The sequence below is a fragment of the Pholcus phalangioides genome, unplaced genomic scaffold (genome assembly GCF_987345545.1).
Source record: "Pholcus phalangioides strain wild (caught in Gottingen) unplaced genomic scaffold, Ppha-v1.0 ptg000172l_1, whole genome shotgun sequence".
NCBI lineage: Eukaryota > Metazoa > Arthropoda > Arachnida > Araneae > Pholcidae > Pholcus > Pholcus phalangioides.
In genome coordinates, this window is record NW_028301637.1 from 1,684,503 (window position 1) to 1,702,452 (window position 17,950).

The window sequence follows — 17,950 nt, forward strand, 5'->3', positions numbered from 1 at the left end:
ATATTTCACTTACTTCGTCGTCGGAGCTGTCCCTTGGGATGGCACGAAGAAAATCCCAAAGCTGACCAGCCTTTCCATTAGACGACATCTCTCTTTGAGCACGAAGGATAATGTCTTCTATATTCATGGATGGTCCCGACACTTCGAATAAGCTGGAGTCGGTGCCCGGTGCCTCCAACAGGCTTGAGCAATCACCCTCGTACTCAGAACTGTTAGGGCTCAAGGAGATGTTGACGGCCTCCTCACGAGCCTCTTCACCAGACGCCTTCTGCTCAGGTGGTACGGCGTCATCCTCCTCCACATTCCTTGTGCGGAATCTCTTCCAGCGCATCAACATAGATGTCACGAATGCTATTGCGCAAATTTTCGCCATCTTCTCTCTCTCTCTTTTCGTTAATACGAATCCACCGATAACGTGGTGGAGAATTAAAAGGGTCGACTCCCGGCCGCAAAACGAATAAACGATGAATCGTGTAAACGTGACACAGCGAGGAGCCGAGGACGCGCGCGCGAAACGCAAGTCCTTATATACCCATCGAGATGAAAAATTTCCCAGAAATTTTTGGAAAATTCCTAGAATCGTATAAAAATTTTGTATAACATTCCCCTGTACGACAGGTTCGAAAAATTTCCTGGAATTCCAGAAAATTTCCGGGATATTTTTGGACCCGACCAAGAATGGTTGCAGCTGACGATTCGACGGTTCAGTAATCGAACCTGTAGACCCGGCTGTTCATATTGTTATTATTATTTTTTTTTTCATCAATAAGTAGGGGACGTCCTCGGCTGTAAAAGTATATCACGACGTTGAAGATGCAGCGCCATCTATCGATCATAACTGTGGAATGCTACGGTTCCAATGCAGACAGTCCATGTAATTGAAATTACGTTCTCGCAGATGCGCGAATTCATACAGTTACTTTCAGATACGAAATAAATTTATCTCATCGAGAGTCTCTGAGTGCATTTAAAGTCCACCACCAACTTGGACGGGAAAAGCGATGACTGGCGAGAAGAGCTTCAAATCACAAATGCTTCATTTCAGAACCTTAATGTTTTCACAGTTTTGTACAGTGCTTGCAGAGCATCTGATCTCTTGAATGATATGAAAAATAAAACTCGTATGGTAAGCAGTTTCTTGGGATTGGATCGGCAAAGAAAAGACGTTCAATAAACCTCCAGATGAAAACACTAGCATCAAACATATCAGATATCAGTTTGCATGTCAAAGTGTTGTAACCTGGGGGTAGCGGCTGCCAACACAACATTCAAAAAGGGCAGCCGTACCAAAAAAAAAAGAAAGAAAAAAAAAATAGGAGAAGCGAAACCGCAGTTTCGCCCCCCGTCAACACCCAAGAAAGTTTCACTTTGCTTTGGCAAGTTAGAACTAACAAAAGAAAAACTCGAAGAACTCAAGAAAACATTTTTTGTTAGTTTTTTTTTTTAAGTTTTTTTTTGTTTTTTTGTTTTTAATTTTTTGTTTTTTTTTTTTGCGTTTTTTTTTCTCATCTGCGACTTGACGGTGATTTCGCCAAGTCTACATCGATTCAGAACCAGTTTCTGAAGTACCCAATTCAACGCAATGCCAAACTCGGTTTAAAATCCGCAAAACTGTCGCATGTTGGCACGCGCTAGCTTCCTCACTCGGCGCATGTTCTCTGGGACTGGAGTCGAGGCGCGAATTGGGGCAGATCTTCTTCTCCTGCGTGGCACTTCAATCGCTCGAGGAGCAATAACATCTAAATAGCTTCCTCCCAAGAAGTCCAACGTTGGAGATGTTGGTTGGATATTTCCAACGCAACAATAACTCGGTTCAGAAGAAATGTAGCTTCCTCCTAACGAGTAGTGTAGGGTCGGACTTGTAGGACGAAGGCGGCCAGCACATTCGAATGTTTGGTCACCGAAAAAGAACCTCTCGAAAGAGCTTTCGTCGTCGTCGTCGTCCTCCTCCTCCTCCTCTCCAACGTGCGCCACAACGAACGGTTGTTGTTCATATTCCTCCCTCGCAACCTGTTCCGGAATTCCAGCATTCGATGAAAGCGGTGGAATGCTTTCTTCCATCTGATTTTCAGAGACAGGCAGAAATAGTGAGGATATTTCACTTACTTCGTCGTCGGAGCTGTCCCTTGGGATGGCACGAAGAAAATCCCAAAGCTGACCAGCCTTTCCATTAGACGACATCTCTCTTTGAGCACGAAGGATAATGTCTTCTATATTCATGGATGGTCCCGACACTTCGAATAAGCTGGAGTCGGTGCCCGGTGCCTCCAACAGGCTTGAGCAATCACCCTCGTACTCAGAACTGTTAGGGCTCAAGGAGATGTTGACGGCCTCCTCACGAGCCTCTTCACCAGACGCCTTCTGCTCAGGTGGTACGGCGTCATCCTCCTCCACATTCCTTGTGCGGAATCTCTTCCAGCGCATCAACATAGATGTCACGAATGCTATTGCGCAAATTTTCGCCATCTTCTCTCTCTCTCTTTTCGTTAATACGAATCCACCGATAACGTGGTGGAGAATTAAAAGGGTCGACTCCCGGCCGCAAAACGAATAAACGATGAATCGTGTAAACGTGACACAGCGAGGAGCCGAGGACGCGCGCGCGAAACGCAAGTCCTTATATACCCATCGAGATGAAAAATTTCCCAGAAATTTTTGGAAAATTCCTAGAATCGTATAAAAATTTTGTATAACATTCCCCTGTACGACAGGTTCGAAAAATTTCCTGGAATTCCAGAAAATTTCCGGGATATTTTTGGACCCGACCAAGAATGGTTGCAGCTGACGATTCGACGGTTCAGTAATCGAACCTGTAGACCCGGCTGTTCATATTGTTATTATTATTATTTTTTTTTTTTCATCAATAAGTAGGGGACGTCCTCGGCTGTAAAAGTATATCACGACGTTGAAGATGCAGCGCCATCTATCGATCATAACTGTGGAATGCTACGGTTCCAATGCAGACAGTCCATGTAATTGAAATTACGTTCTCGCAGATGCGCGAATTCATACAGTTACTTTCAGATACGAAATAAATTTATCTCATCGAGAGTCTCTGAGTGCATTTAAAGTCCACCACCAACTTGGACGGGAAAAGCGATGACTGGCGAGAAGAGCTTCAAATCACAAATGCTTCATTTCAGAACCTTAATGTTTTCACAGTTTTGTACAGTGCTTGCAGAGCATCTGATCTCTTGAATGATATGAAAAATAAAACTCGTATGGTAAGCAGTTTCTTGGGATTGGATCGGCAAAGAAAAGACGTTCAATAAACCTCCAGATGAAAACACTAGCATCAAACATATCAGATATCAGTTTGCATGTCAAAGTGTTGTAACCTGGGGGTAGCGGCTGCCAACACAACATTCAAAAAGGGCAGCCGTACCAAAAAAAAAGAAAGAAAAAAAAATAGGAGAAGCGAAACCGCAGTTTCGCCCCCCGTCAACGCCCAAGAAAGTTTCACTTTGCTTTGGCAAGTTAGAACTAACAAAAGAAAAACTCGAAGAACTCAAGAAAACATTTTTTGTTAGTTTTTTTTTTAAAGTTTTTTTTGTTTTTTTGTTTTTAATTTTTTTTTTTTTTTTTTGCGTTTTTTTTTTCCCATCTGCGACTTGACGGTGATTTCGCCAAGTCTACATCGATTCAGAACCAGTTTCTGAAGTACCCAATTCAACGCAATGCCAAACTCGGTTTAAAATCCGCAAAACTGTCGCATGTTGGCACGCGCTAGCTTCCTCACTCGGCGCATGTTCTCTGGGACTGGAGTCGAGGCGCGAATTGGGGCAGATCTTCTTCTCCTGCGTGGCACTTCAATCGCTCGAGGAGCAATAACATCTAAATAGCTTCCTCCCAAGAAGTCCAACGTTGGAGATGTTGGTTGGATATTTCCAACGCAACAATAACTCGGTTCAGAAGAAATGTAGCTTCCTCCTAACGAGTAGTGTAGGGTCGGACTTGTAGGACGAAGGCGGCCAGCACATTCGAATGTTTGGTCACCGAAAAAGAACCTCTCGAAAGAGCTTTCGTCGTCGTCGTCCTCCTCCTCCTCCTCCTCTCCAACGTGCGCCACAACGAACGGTTGTTGTTCATATTCCTCCCTCGCAACCTGTTCCGGAATTCCAGCATTCGATGAAAGCGGTGGAATGCTTTCTTCCATCTGATTTTCAGAGACAGGCAGAAATAGTGAGGATATTTCACTTACTTCGTCGTCGGAGCTGTCCCTTGGGATGGCACGAAGAAAATCCCAAAGCTGACCAGCCTTTCCATTAGACGACATCTCTCTTTGAGCACGAAGGATAATGTCTTCTATATTCATGGATGGTCCCGACACTTCGAATAAGCTGGAGTCGGTGCCCGGTGCCTCCAACAGGCTTGAGCAATCACCCTCGTACTCAGAACTGTTAGGGCTCAAGGAGATGTTGACGGCCTCCTCACGAGCCTCTTCACCAGACGCCTTCTGCTCAGGTGGTACGGCGTCATCCTCCTCCACATTCCTTGTGCGGAATCTCTTCCAGCGCATCAACATAGATGTCACGAATGCTATTGCGCAAATTTTCGCCATCTTCTCTCTCTCTCTTTTCGTTAATACGAATCCACCGATAACGTGGTGGAGAATTAAAAGGGTCGACTCCCGGCCGCAAAACGAATAAACGATGAATCGTGTAAACGTGACACAGCGAGGAGCCGAGGACGCGCGCGCGAAACGCAAGTCCTTATATACCCATCGAGATGAAAAATTTCCCAGAAATTTTTGGAAAATTCCTAGAATCGTATAAAAATTTTGTATAACATTCCCCTGTACGACAGGTTCGAAAAATTTCCTGGAATTCCAGAAAATTTCCGGGATATTTTTGGACCCGACCAAGAATGGTTGCAGCTGACGATTCGACGGTTCAGTAATCGAACCTGTAGACCCGGCTGTTCATATTGTTATTATTATTATTTTTTTTCATCAATAAGTAGGGGACGTCCTCGGCTGTAAAAGTATATCACGACGTTGAAGATGCAGCGCCATCTATCGATCATAACTGTGGAATGCTACGGTTCCAATGCAGACAGTCCATGTAATTGAAATTACGTTCTCGCAGATGAGCGAATTCATACAGTTACTTTCAGATACGAAATAAATTTATCTCATCGAGAGTCTCTGAGTGCATTTAAAGTCCACCACCAACTTGGACGGGAAAAGCGATGACTGGCGAGAAGAGCTTCAAATCACAAATGCTTCATTTCAGAACCTTAATGTTTTCACAGTTTTGTACAGTGCTTGCAGAGCATCTGATCTCTTGAATGATATGAAAAATAAAACTCGTATGGTAAGCAGTTTCTTGGGATTGGATCGGCAAAGAAAAGACGTTCAATAAACCTCCAGATGAAAACACTAGCATCAAACATATCAGATATCAGTTTGCATGTCAAAGTGTTGTAACCTGGGGGTAGCGGCTGCCAACACAACATTCAAAAAGGGCAGCCGTACCAAAAAAAAAGAAAGAAAAAAAAAATAGGAGAAGCGAAACCGCAGTTTCGCCCCCCCGTCAACGCCCAAGAAAGTTTCACTTTGCTTTGGCAAGTTAGAACTAACAAAAGAAAAACTCGAAGAACTCAAGAAAACATTTTTTGTTAGTTTTTTTTTTAAAGTTTTTTTTGTTTTTTTGTTTTTAATTTTTTTTTTTTTTTTTTTTTGCGTTTTTTTTTCTCATCTGCGACTTGACGGTGATTTCGCCAAGTCTACATCGATTCAGAACCAGTTTCTGAAGTACCCAATTCAACGCAATGCCAAACTCGGTTTAAAATCCGCAAAACTGTCGCATGTTGGCACGCGCTAGCTTCCTCACTCGGCGCATGTTCTCTGGGACTGGAGTCGAGGCGCGAATTGGGGCAGATCTTCTTCTCCTGCGTGGCACTTCAATCGCTCGAGGAGCAATAACATCTAAATAGCTTCCTCCCAAGAAGTCCAACGTTGGAGATGTTGGTTGGATATTTCCAACGCAACAATAACTCGGTTCAGAAGAAATGTAGCTTCCTCCTAACGAGTAGTGTAGGGTCGGACTTGTAGGACGAAGGCGGCCAGCACATTCGAATGTTTGGTCACCGAAAAAGAACCTCTCGAAAGAGCTTTCGTCGTCGTCGTCGTCCTCCTCCTCCTCCTCTCCAACGTGCGCCACAACGAACGGTTGTTGTTCATATTCCTCCCTCGCAACCTGTTCCGGAATTCCAGCATTCGATGAAAGCGGTGGAATGCTTTCTTCCATCTGATTTTCAGAGACAGGCAGAAATAGTGAGGATATTTCACTTACTTCGTCGTCGGAGCTGTCCCTTGGGATGGCACGAAGAAAATCCCAAAGCTGACCAGCCTTTCCATTAGACGACATCTCTCTTTGAGCACGAAGGATAATGTCTTCTATATTCATGGATGGTCCCGACACTTCGAATAAGCTGGAGTCGGTGCCCGGTGCCTCCAACAGGCTTGAGCAATCACCCTCGTACTCAGAACTGTTAGGGCTCAAGGAGATGTTGACGGCCTCCTCACGAGCCTCTTCACCAGACGCCTTCTGCTCAGGTGGTACGGCGTCATCCTCCTCCACATTCCTTGTGCGGAATCTCTTCCAGCGCATCAACATAGATGTCACGAATGCTATTGCGCAAATTTTCGCCATCTTCTCTCTCTCTCTTTTCGTTAATACGAATCCACCGATAACGTGGTGGAGAATTAAAAGGGTCGACTCCCGGCCGCAAAACGAATAAACGATGAATCGTGTAAACGTGACACAGCGAGGAGCCGAGGACGCGCGCGCGAAACGCAAGTCCTTATATACCCATCGAGATGAAAAATTTCCCAGAAATATTTGGAAAATTCCTAGAATCGTATAAAAATTTTGTATAACATTCCCCTGTACGACAGGTTCGAAAAATTTCCTGGAATTCCAGAAAATTTCCGGGATATTTTTGGACCCGACCAAGAATGGTTGCAGCTGACGATTCGACGGTTCAGTAATCGAACCTGTAGACCCGGCTGTTCATATTGTTATTATTATTATTTTTTTTTTTCATCAATAAGTAGGGGACGTCCTCGGCTGTAAAAGTATATCACGACGTTGAAGATGCAGCGCCATCTATCGATCATAACTGTGGAATGCTACGGTTCCAATGCAGACAGTCCATGTAATTGAAATTACGTTCTCGCAGATGCGCGAATTCATACAGTTACTTTCAGATACGAAATAAATTTATCTCATCGAGAGTCTCTGAGTGCATTTAAAGTCCACCACCAACTTGGACGGGAAAAGCGATGACTGGCGAGAAGAGCTTCAAATCACAAATGCTTCATTTCAGAACCTTAATGTTTTCACAGTTTTGTACAGTGCTTGCAGAGCATCTGATCTCTTGAATGATATGAAAAATAAAACTCGTATGGTAAGCAGTTTCTTGGGATTGGATCGGCAAAGAAAAGACGTTCAATAAACCTCCAGATGAAAACACTAGCATCAAACATATCAGATATCAGTTTGCATGTCAAAGTGTTGTAACCTGGGGGTAGCGGCTGCCAACACAACATTCAAAAAGGGCAGCCGTACCAAAAAAAAAGAAAGAAAAAAAAAATAGGAGAAGCGAAACCGCAGTTTCGCCCCCCGTCAACGCCCAAGAAAGTTTCACTTTGCTTTGGCAAGTTAGAACTAACAAAAGAAAAACTCGAAGAACTCAAGAAAACATTTTTTGTTAGTTTTTTTTTTTAAGTTTTTTTTGTTTTTTTGTTTATAATTTTTTTTTTTTTTTTTTTGCGTTTTTTTTTCTCATCTGCGACTTGACGGTGATTTCGCCAAGTCTACATCGATTCAGAACCAGTTTCTGAAGTACCCAATTCAACGCAATGCCAAACTCGGTTTAAAATCCGCAAAACTGTCGCATGTTGGCACGCGCTAGCTTCCTCACTCGGCGCATGTTCTCTGGGACTGGAGTCGAGGCGCGAATTGGGGCAGATCTTCTTCTCCTGCGTGGCACTTCAATCGCTCGAGGAGCAATAACATCTAAATAGCTTCCTCCCAAGAAGTCCAACGTTGGAGATGTTGGTTGGATATTTCCAACGCAACAATAACTCGGTTCAGAAGAAATGTAGCTTCCTCCTAACGAGTAGTGTAGGGTCGGACTTGTAGGACGAAGGCGGCCAGCACATTCGAATGTTTGGTCACCGAAAAAGAACCTCTCGAAAGAGCTTTCGTCGTCCTCCTCCTCCTCCTCCTCTCCAACGTGCGCCACAACGAACGGTTGTTGTTCATATTCCTCCCTCGCAACCTGTTCCGGAATTCCAGCATTCGATGAAAGCGGTGGAATGCTTTCTTCCATCTGATTTTCAGAGACAGGCAGAAATAGTGAGGATATTTCACTTACTTCGTCGTCGGAGCTGTCCCTTGGGATGGCACGAAGAAAATCCCAAAGCTGACCAGCCTTTCCATTAGACGACATCTCTCTTTGAGCACGAAGGATAATGTCTTCTATATTCATGGATGGTCCCGACACTTCGAATAAGCTGGAGTCGGTGCCCGGTGCCTCCAACAGGCTTGAGCAATCACCCTCGTACTCAGAACTGTTAGGGCTCAAGGAGATGTTGACGGCCTCCTCACGAGCCTCTTCACCAGACGCCTTCTGCTCAGGTGGTACGGCGTCATCCTCCTCCACATTCCTTGTGCGGAATCTCTTCCAGCGCATCAACATAGATGTCACGAATGCTATTGCGCAAATTTTCGCCATCTTCTCTCTCTCTCTTTTCGTTAATACGAATCCACCGATAACGTGGTGGAGAATTAAAAGGGTCGACTCCCGGCCGCAAAACGAATAAACGATGAATCGTGTAAACGTGACACAGCGAGGAGCCGAGGACGCGCGCGCGAAACGCAAGTCCTTATATACCCATCGAGATGAAAAATTTCCCAGAAATTTTTGGAAAATTCCTAGAATCGTATAAAAATTTTGTATAACATTCCCCTGTACGACAGGTTCGAAAAATTTCCTGGAATTCCAGAAAATTTCCGGGATATTTTTGGACCCGACCAAGAATGGTTGCAGCTGACGATTCGACGGTTCAGTAATCGAACCTGTAGACCCGGCTGTTCATATTGTTATTATTATTATTTTTTTTTTTTCATCAATAAGTAGGGGACGTCCTCGGCTGTAAAAGTATATCACGACGTTGAAGATGCAGCGCCATCTATCGATCATAACTGTGGAATGCTACGGTTCCAATGCAGACAGTCCATGTAATTGAAATTACGTTCTCGCAGATGCGCGAATTCATACAGTTACTTTCAGATACGAAATAAATTTATCTCATCGAGAGTCTCTGAGTGCATTTAAAGTCCACCACCAACTTGGACGGGAAAAGCGATGACTGGCGAGAAGAGCTTCAAATCACAAATGCTTCATTTCAGAACCTTAATGTTTTCACAGTTTTGTACAGTGCTTGCAGAGCATCTGATCTCTTGAATGATATGAAAAATAAAACTCGTATGGTAAGCAGTTTCTTGGGATTGGATCGGCAAAGAAAAGACGTTCAATAAACCTCCAGATGAAAACACTAGCATCAAACATATCAGATATCAGTTTGCATGTCAAAGTGTTGTAACCTGGGGGTAGCGGCTGCCAACACAACATTCAAAAAGGGCAGCCGTACCAAAAAAAAAGAAAGAAAAAAAAAATAGGAGAAGCGAAACCGCAGTTTCGCCCCCCGTCAACGCCCAAGAAAGTTTCACTTTGCTTTGGCAAGTTAGAACTAACAAAAGAAAAACTCGAAGAACTCAAGAAAACATTTTTTGTTAGTTTTTTTTTTAAGTTTTTTTTGTTTTTTTGTTTTTAATTTTTTTTTTTTTTTGCGTTTTTTTTCTCATCTGCGACTTGACGGTGATTTCGCCAAGTCTACATCGATTCAGAACCAGTTTCTGAAGTACCCAATTCAACGCAATGCCAAACTCGGTTTAAAATCCGCAAAACTGTCGCATGTTGGCACGCGCTAGCTTCCTCACTCGGCGCATGTTCTCTGGGACTGGAGTCGAGGCGCGAATTGGGGCAGATCTTCTTCTCCTGCGTGGCACTTCAATCGCTCGAGGAGCAATAACATCTAAATAGCTTCCTCCCAAGAAGTCCAACGTTGGAGATGTTGGTTGGATATTTCCAACGCAACAATAACTCGGTTCAGAAGAAATGTAGCTTCCTCCTAACGAGTAGTGTAGGGTCGGACTTGTAGGACGAAGGCGGCCAGCACATTCGAATGTTTGGTCACCGAAAAAGAACCTCTCGAAAGAGCTTTCGTCGTCGTCGTCGTCCTCCTCCTCCTCCTCTCCAACGTGCGCCACAACGAACGGTTGTTGTTCATATTCCTCCCTCGCAACCTGTTCCGGAATTCCAGCATTCGATGAAAGCGGTGGAATGCTTTCTTCCATCTGATTTTCAGAGACAGGCAGAAATAGTGAGGATATTTCACTTACTTCGTCGTCGGAGCTGTCCCTTGGGATGGCACGAAGAAAATCCCAAAGCTGACCAGCCTTTCCATTAGACGACATCTCTCTTTGAGCACGAAGGATAATGTCTTCTATATTCATGGATGGTCCCGACACTTCGAATAAGCTGGAGTCGGTGCCCGGTGCCTCCAACAGGCTTGAGCAATCACCCTCGTACTCAGAACTGTTAGGGCTCAAGGAGATGTTGACGGCCTCCTCACGAGCCTCTTCACCAGACGCCTTCTGCTCAGGTGGTACGGCGTCATCCTCCTCCACATTCCTTGTGCGGAATCTCTTCCAGCGCATCAACATAGATGTCACGAATGCTATTGCGCAAATTTTCGCCATCTTCTCTCTCTCTCTTTTCGTTAATACGAATCCACCGATAACGTGGTGGAGAATTAAAAGGGTCGACTCCCGGCCGCAAAACGAATAAACGATGAATCGTGTAAACGTGACACAGCGAGGAGCCGAGGACGCGCGCGCGAAACGCAAGTCCTTATATATTTAGAAATTTTTGGAAAATTCCTAGAATCGTATAAAAATTTTGTATAACATTCCCCTGTACGACAGGTTCGAAAAATTTCCTGGAATTCCAGAAAATTTCCGGGATATTTTTGGACCCGACCAAGAATGGTTGCAGCTGACGATTCGACGGTTCAGTAATCGAACCTGTAGACCCGGCTGTTCATATTGTTATTATTATTATTTTTTTTCATCAATAAGTAGGGGACGTCCTCGGCTGTAAAAGTATATCACGACGTTGAAGATGCAGCGCCATCTATCGATCATAACTGTGGAATGCTACGGTTCCAATGCAGACAGTCCATGTAATTGAAATTACGTTCTCGCAGATGCGCGAATTCATACAGTTACTTTCAGATACGAAATAAATTTATCTCATCGAGAGTCTCTGAGTGCATTTAAAGTCCACCACCAACTTGGACGGGAAAAGCGATGACTGGCGAGAAGAGCTTCAAATCACAAATGCTTCATTTCAGAACCTTAATGTTTTCACAGTTTTGTACAGTGCTTGCAGAGCATCTGATCTCTTGAATGATATGAAAAATAAAACTCGTATGGTAAGCAGTTTCTTGGGATTGGATCGGCAAAGAAAAGACGTTCAATAAACCTCCAGATGAAAACACTAGCATCAAACATATCAGATATCAGTTTGCATGTCAAAGTGTTGTAACCTGGGGGTAGCGGCTGCCAACACAACATTCAAAAAGGGCAGCCGTACCAAAAAAAAAGAAAGAAAAAAAAAATAGGAGAAGCGAAACCGCAGTTTCGCCCCCCGTCAACGCCCAAGAAAGTTTCACTTTGCTTTGGCAAGTTAGAACTAACAAAAGAAAAACTCGAAGAACTCAAGAAAACATTTTTTGTTAGTTTTTTTTTTTAAGTTTTTTTTTGTTTTTTTGTTTTTAATTTTTTTTTTTTTTTTTTTGCGTTTTTTTTTCTCATCTGCGACTTGACGGTGATTTCGCCAAGTCTACATCGATTCAGAACCAGTTTCTGAAGTACCCAATTCAACGCAATGCCAAACTCGGTTTAAAATCCGCAAAACTGTCGCATGTTGGCACGCGCTAGCTTCCTCACTCGGCGCATGTTCTCTGGGACTGGAGTCGAGGCGCGAATTGGGGCAGATCTTCTTCTCCTGCGTGGCACTTCAATCGCTCGAGGAGCAATAACATCTAAATAGCTTCCTCCCAAGAAGTCCAACGTTGGAGATGTTGGTTGGATATTTCCAACGCAACAATAACTCGGTTCAGAAGAAATGTAGCTTCCTCCTAACGAGTAGTGTAGGGTCGGACTTGTAGGACGAAGGCGGCCAGCACATTCGAATGTTTGGTCACCGAAAAAGAACCTCTCGAAAGAGCTTTCGTCGTCGTCGTCGTCCTCCTCCTCCTCCTCTCCAACGTGCGCCACAACGAACGGTTGTTGTTCATATTCCTCCCTCGCAACCTGTTCCGGAATTCCAGCATTCGATGAAAGCGGTGGAATGCTTTCTTCCATCTGATTTTCAGAGACAGGCAGAAATAGTGAGGATATTTCACTTACTTCGTCGTCGGAGCTGTCCCTTGGGATGGCACGAAGAAAATCCCAAAGCTGACCAGCCTTTCCATTAGACGACATCTCTCTTTGAGCACGAAGGATAATGTCTTCTATATTCATGGATGGTCCCGACACTTCGAATAAGCTGGAGTCGGTGCCCGGTGCCTCCAACAGGCTTGAGCAATCACCCTCGTACTCAGAACTGTTAGGGCTCAAGGAGATGTTGACGGCCTCCTCACGAGCCTCTTCACCAGACGCCTTCTGCTCAGGTGGTACGGCGTCATCCTCCTCCACATTCCTTGTGCGGAATCTCTTCCAGCGCATCAACATAGATGTCACGAATGCTATTGCGCAAATTTTCGCCATCTTCTCTCTCTCTCTTTTCGTTAATACGAATCCACCGATAACGTGGTGGAGAATTAAAAGGGTCGACTCCCGGCCGCAAAACGAATAAACGATGAATCGTGTAAACGTGACACAGCGAGGAGCCGAGGACGCGCGCGCGAAACGCAAGTCCTTATATACCCATCGAGATGAAAAATTTCCCAGAAATTTTTGGAAAATTCCTAGAATCGTATAAAAATTTTGTATAACATTCCCCTGTACGACAGGTTCGAAAAATTTCCTGGAATTCCAGAAAATTTCCGGGATATTTTTGGACCCGACCAAGAATGGTTGCAGCTGACGATTCGACGGTTCAGTAATCGAACCTGTAGACCCGGCTGTTCATATTGTTATTATTATTTTTTTTCATCAATAAGTAGGGGACGTCCTCGGCTGTAAAAGTATATCACGACGTTGAAGATGCAGCGCCATCTATCGATCATAACTGTGGAATGCTACGGTTCCAATGCAGACAGTCCATGTAATTGAAATTACGTTCTCGCAGATGCGCGAATTCATACAGTTACTTTCAGATACGAAATAAATTTATCTCATCGAGAGTCTCTGAGTGCATTTAAAGTCCACCACCAACTTGGACGGGAAAAGCGATGACTGGCGAGAAGAGCTTCAAATCACAAATGCTTCATTTCAGAACCTTAATGTTTTCACAGTTTTGTACAGTGCTTGCAGAGCATCTGATCTCTTGAATGATATGAAAAATAAAACTCGTATGGTAAGCAGTTTCTTGGGATTGGATCGGCAAAGAAAAGACGTTCAATAAACCTCCAGATGAAAACACTAGCATCAAACATATCAGATATCAGTTTGCATGTCAAAGTGTTGTAACCTGGGGGTAGCGGCTGCCAACACAACATTCAAAAAGGGCAGCCGTACCAAAAAAAAAGAAAGAAAAAAAAAATAGGAGAAGCGAAACCGCAGTTTCGCCCCCCGTCAACGCCCAAGAAAGTTTCACTTTGCTTTGGCAAGTTAGAACTAACAAAAGAAAAACTCGAAGAACTCAAGAAAACATTTTTTGTTAGTTTTTTTTTTTAAGTTTTTTTTGTTTTTTTGTTTTTAATTTTTTTTTTTTTTTTTTTTTGCGTTTTTTTTTCTCATCTGCGACTTGACGGTGATTTCGCCAAGTCTACATCGATTCAGAACCAGTTTCTGAAGTACCCAATTCAACGCAATGCCAAACTCGGTTTAAAATCCGCAAAACTGTCGCATGTTGGCACGCGCTAGCTTCCTCACTCGGCGCATGTTCTCTGGGACTGGAGTCGAGGCGCGAATTGGGGCAGATCTTCTTCTCCTGCGTGGCACTTCAATCGCTCGAGGAGCAATAACATCTAAATAGCTTCCTCCCAAGAAGTCCAACGTTGGAGATGTTGGTTGGATATTTCCAACGCAACAATAACTCGGTTCAGAAGAAATGTAGCTTCCTCCTAACGAGTAGTGTAGGGTCGGACTTGTAGGACGAAGGCGGCCAGCACATTCGAATGTTTGGTCACCGAAAAAGAACCTCTCGAAAGAGCTTTCGTCGTCGTCGTCGTCCTCCTCCTCCTCCTCTCCAACGTGCGCCACAACGAACGGTTGTTGTTCATATTCCTCCCTCGCAACCTGTTCCGGAATTCCAGCATTCGATGAAAGCGGTGGAATGCTTTCTTCCATCTGATTTTCAGAGACAGGCAGAAATAGTGAGGATATTTCACTTACTTCGTCGTCGGAGCTGTCCCTTGGGATGGCACGAAGAAAATCCCAAAGCTGACCAGCCTTTCCATTAGACGACATCTCTCTTTGAGCACGAAGGATAATGTCTTCTATATTCATGGATGGTCCCGACACTTCGAATAAGCTGGAGTCGGTGCCCGGTGCCTCCAACAGGCTTGAGCAATCACCCTCGTACTCAGAACTGTTAGGGCTCAAGGAGATGTTGACGGCCTCCTCACGAGCCTCTTCACCAGACGCCTTCTGCTCAGGTGGTACGGCGTCATCCTCCTCCACATTCCTTGTGCGGAATCTCTTCCAGCGCATCAACATAGATGTCACGAATGCTATTGCGCAAATTTTCGCCATCTTCTCTCTCTCTCTTTTCGTTAATACGAATCCACCGATAACGTGGTGGAGAATTAAAAGGGTCGACTCCCGGCCGCAAAACGAATAAACGATGAATCGTGTAAACGTGACACAGCGAGGAGCCGAGGACGCGCGCGCGAAACGCAAGTCCTTATATATTTAGAAATTTTTGGAAAATTCCTAGAATCGTATAAAAATTTTGTATAACATTCCCCTGTACGACAGGTTCGAAAAATTTCCTGGAATTCCAGAAAATTTCCGGGATATTTTTGGACCCGACCAAGAATGGTTGCAGCTGACGATTCGACGGTTCAGTAATCGAACCTGTAGACCCGGCTGTTCATATTGTTATTATTATTTTTTTTTTTTTTTCATCAATAAGTAGGGGACGTCCTCGGCTGTAAAAGTATATCACGACGTTGAAGATGCAGCGCCATCTATCGATCATAACTGTGGAATGCTACGGTTCCAATGCAGACAGTCCATGTAATTGAAATTACGTTCTCGCAGATGCGCGAATTCATACAGTTACTTTCAGATACGAAATAAATTTATCTCATCGAGAGTCTCTGAGTGCATTTAAAGTCCACCACCAACTTGGACGGGAAAAGCGATGACTGGCGAGAAGAGCTTCAAATCACAAATGCTTCATTTCAGAACCTTAATGTTTTCACAGTTTTGTACAGTGCTTGCAGAGCATCTGATCTCTTGAATGATATGAAAAATAAAACTCGTATGGTAAGCAGTTTCTTGGGATTGGATCGGCAAAGAAAAGACGTTCAATAAACCTCCAGATGAAAACACTAGCATCAAACATATCAGATATCAGTTTGCATGTCAAAGTGTTGTAACCTGGGGGTAGCGGCTGCCAACACAACATTCAAAAAGGGCAGCCGTACCAAAAAAAAAGAAAGAAAAAAAAAATAGGAGAAGCGAAACCGCAGTTTCGCCCCCCGTCAACGCCCAAGAAAGTTTCACTTTGCTTTGGCAAGTTAGAACTAACAAAAGAAAAACTCGAAGAACTCAAGAAAACATTTTTTGTTAGTTTTTTTTTTTAAGTTTTTTTTTGTTTTTTTGTTTTTAATTTTTTTTTTTTTTTTTTTTGCGTTTTTTTTTTCTCATCTGCGACTTGACGGTGATTTCGCCAAGTCTACATCGATTCAGAACCAGTTTCTGAAGTACCCAATTCAACGCAATGCCAAACTCGGTTTAAAATCCGCAAAACTGTCGCATGTTGGCACGCGCTAGCTTCCTCACTCGGCGCATGTTCTCTGGGACTGGAGTCGAGGCGCGAATTGGGGCAGATCTTCTTCTCCTGCGTGGCACTTCAATCGCTCGAGGAGCAATAACATCTAAATAGCTTCCTCCCAAGAAGTCCAACGTTGGAGATGTTGGTTGGATATTTCCAACGCAACAATAACTCGGTTCAGAAGAAATGTAGCTTCCTCCTAACGAGTAGTGTAGGGTCGGACTTGTAGGACGAAGGCGGCCAGCACATTCGAATGTTTGGTCACCCAAAAAGAACCTCTCGAAAGAGCTTTCGTCGTCGTCGTCCTCCTCCTCCTCTCCAACGTGCGCCACAACGAACGGTTGTTGTTCATATTCCTCCCTCGCAACCTGTTCCGGAATTCCAGCATTCGATGAAAGCGGTGGAATGCTTTCTTCCATCTGATTTTCAGAGACAGGCAGAAATAGTGAGGATATTTCACTTACTTCGTCGTCGGAGCTGTCCCTTGGGATGGCACGAAGAAAATCCCAAAGCTGACCAGCCTTTCCATTAGACGACATCTCTCTTTGAGCACGAAGGATAATGTCTTCTATATTCATGGATGGTCCCGACACTTCGAATAAGCTGGAGTCGGTGCCCGGTGCCTCCAACAGGCTTGAGCAATCACCCTCGTACTCAGAACTGTTAGGGCTCAAGGAGATGTTGACGGCCTCCTCACGAGCCTCTTCACCAGACGCCTTCTGCTCAGGTGGTACGGCGTCATCCTCCTCCACATTCCTTGTGCGGAATCTCTTCCAGCGCATCAACATAGATGTCACGAATGCTATTGCGCAAATTTTCGCCATCTTCTCTCTCTCTCTTTTCGTTAATACGAATCCACCGATAACGTGGTGGAGAATTAAAAGGGTCGACTCCCGGCCGCAAAACGAATAAACGATGAATCGTGTAAACGTGACACAGCGAGGAGCCGAGGACGCGCGCGCGAAACGCAAGTCCTTATATACCCATCGAGATGAAAAATTTCCCAGAAATTTTTGGAAAATTCCTAGAATCGTATAAAAATTTTGTATAACATTCCCCTGTACGACAGGTTCGAAAAATTTCCTGGAATTCCAGAAAATTTCCGGGATATTTTTGGACCCGACCAAGAATGGTTGCAGCTGACGATTCGACGGTTCAGTAATCGAACCTGTAGACCCGGCTGTTCATATTGTTATTATTATTTTTTTTCATCAATAAGTAGGGGACGTCCTCGGCTGTAAAAGTATATCACGACGTTGAAGATGCAGCGCCATCTATCGATCATAACTGTGGAATGCTACGGTTCCAATGCAGACAGTCCATGTAATTGAAATTACGTTCTCGCAGATGCGCGAATTCATACAGTTACTTTCAGATACGAAATAAATTTATCTCATCGAGAGTCTCTGAGTGCATTTAAAGTCCACCACCAACTTGGACGGGAAAAGCGATGACTGGCGAGAAGAGCTTCAAATCACAAATGCTTCATTTCAGAACCTTAATGTTTTCACAGTTTTGTACAGTGCTTGCAGAGCATCTGATCTCTTGAATGATATGAAAAATAAAACTCGTATGGTAAGCAGTTTCTTGGGATTGGATCGGCAAAGAAAAGACGTTCAATAAACCTCCAGATGAAAACACTAGCATCAAACATATCAGATATCAGTTTGCATGTCAAAGTGTTGTAACCTGGGGGTAGCGG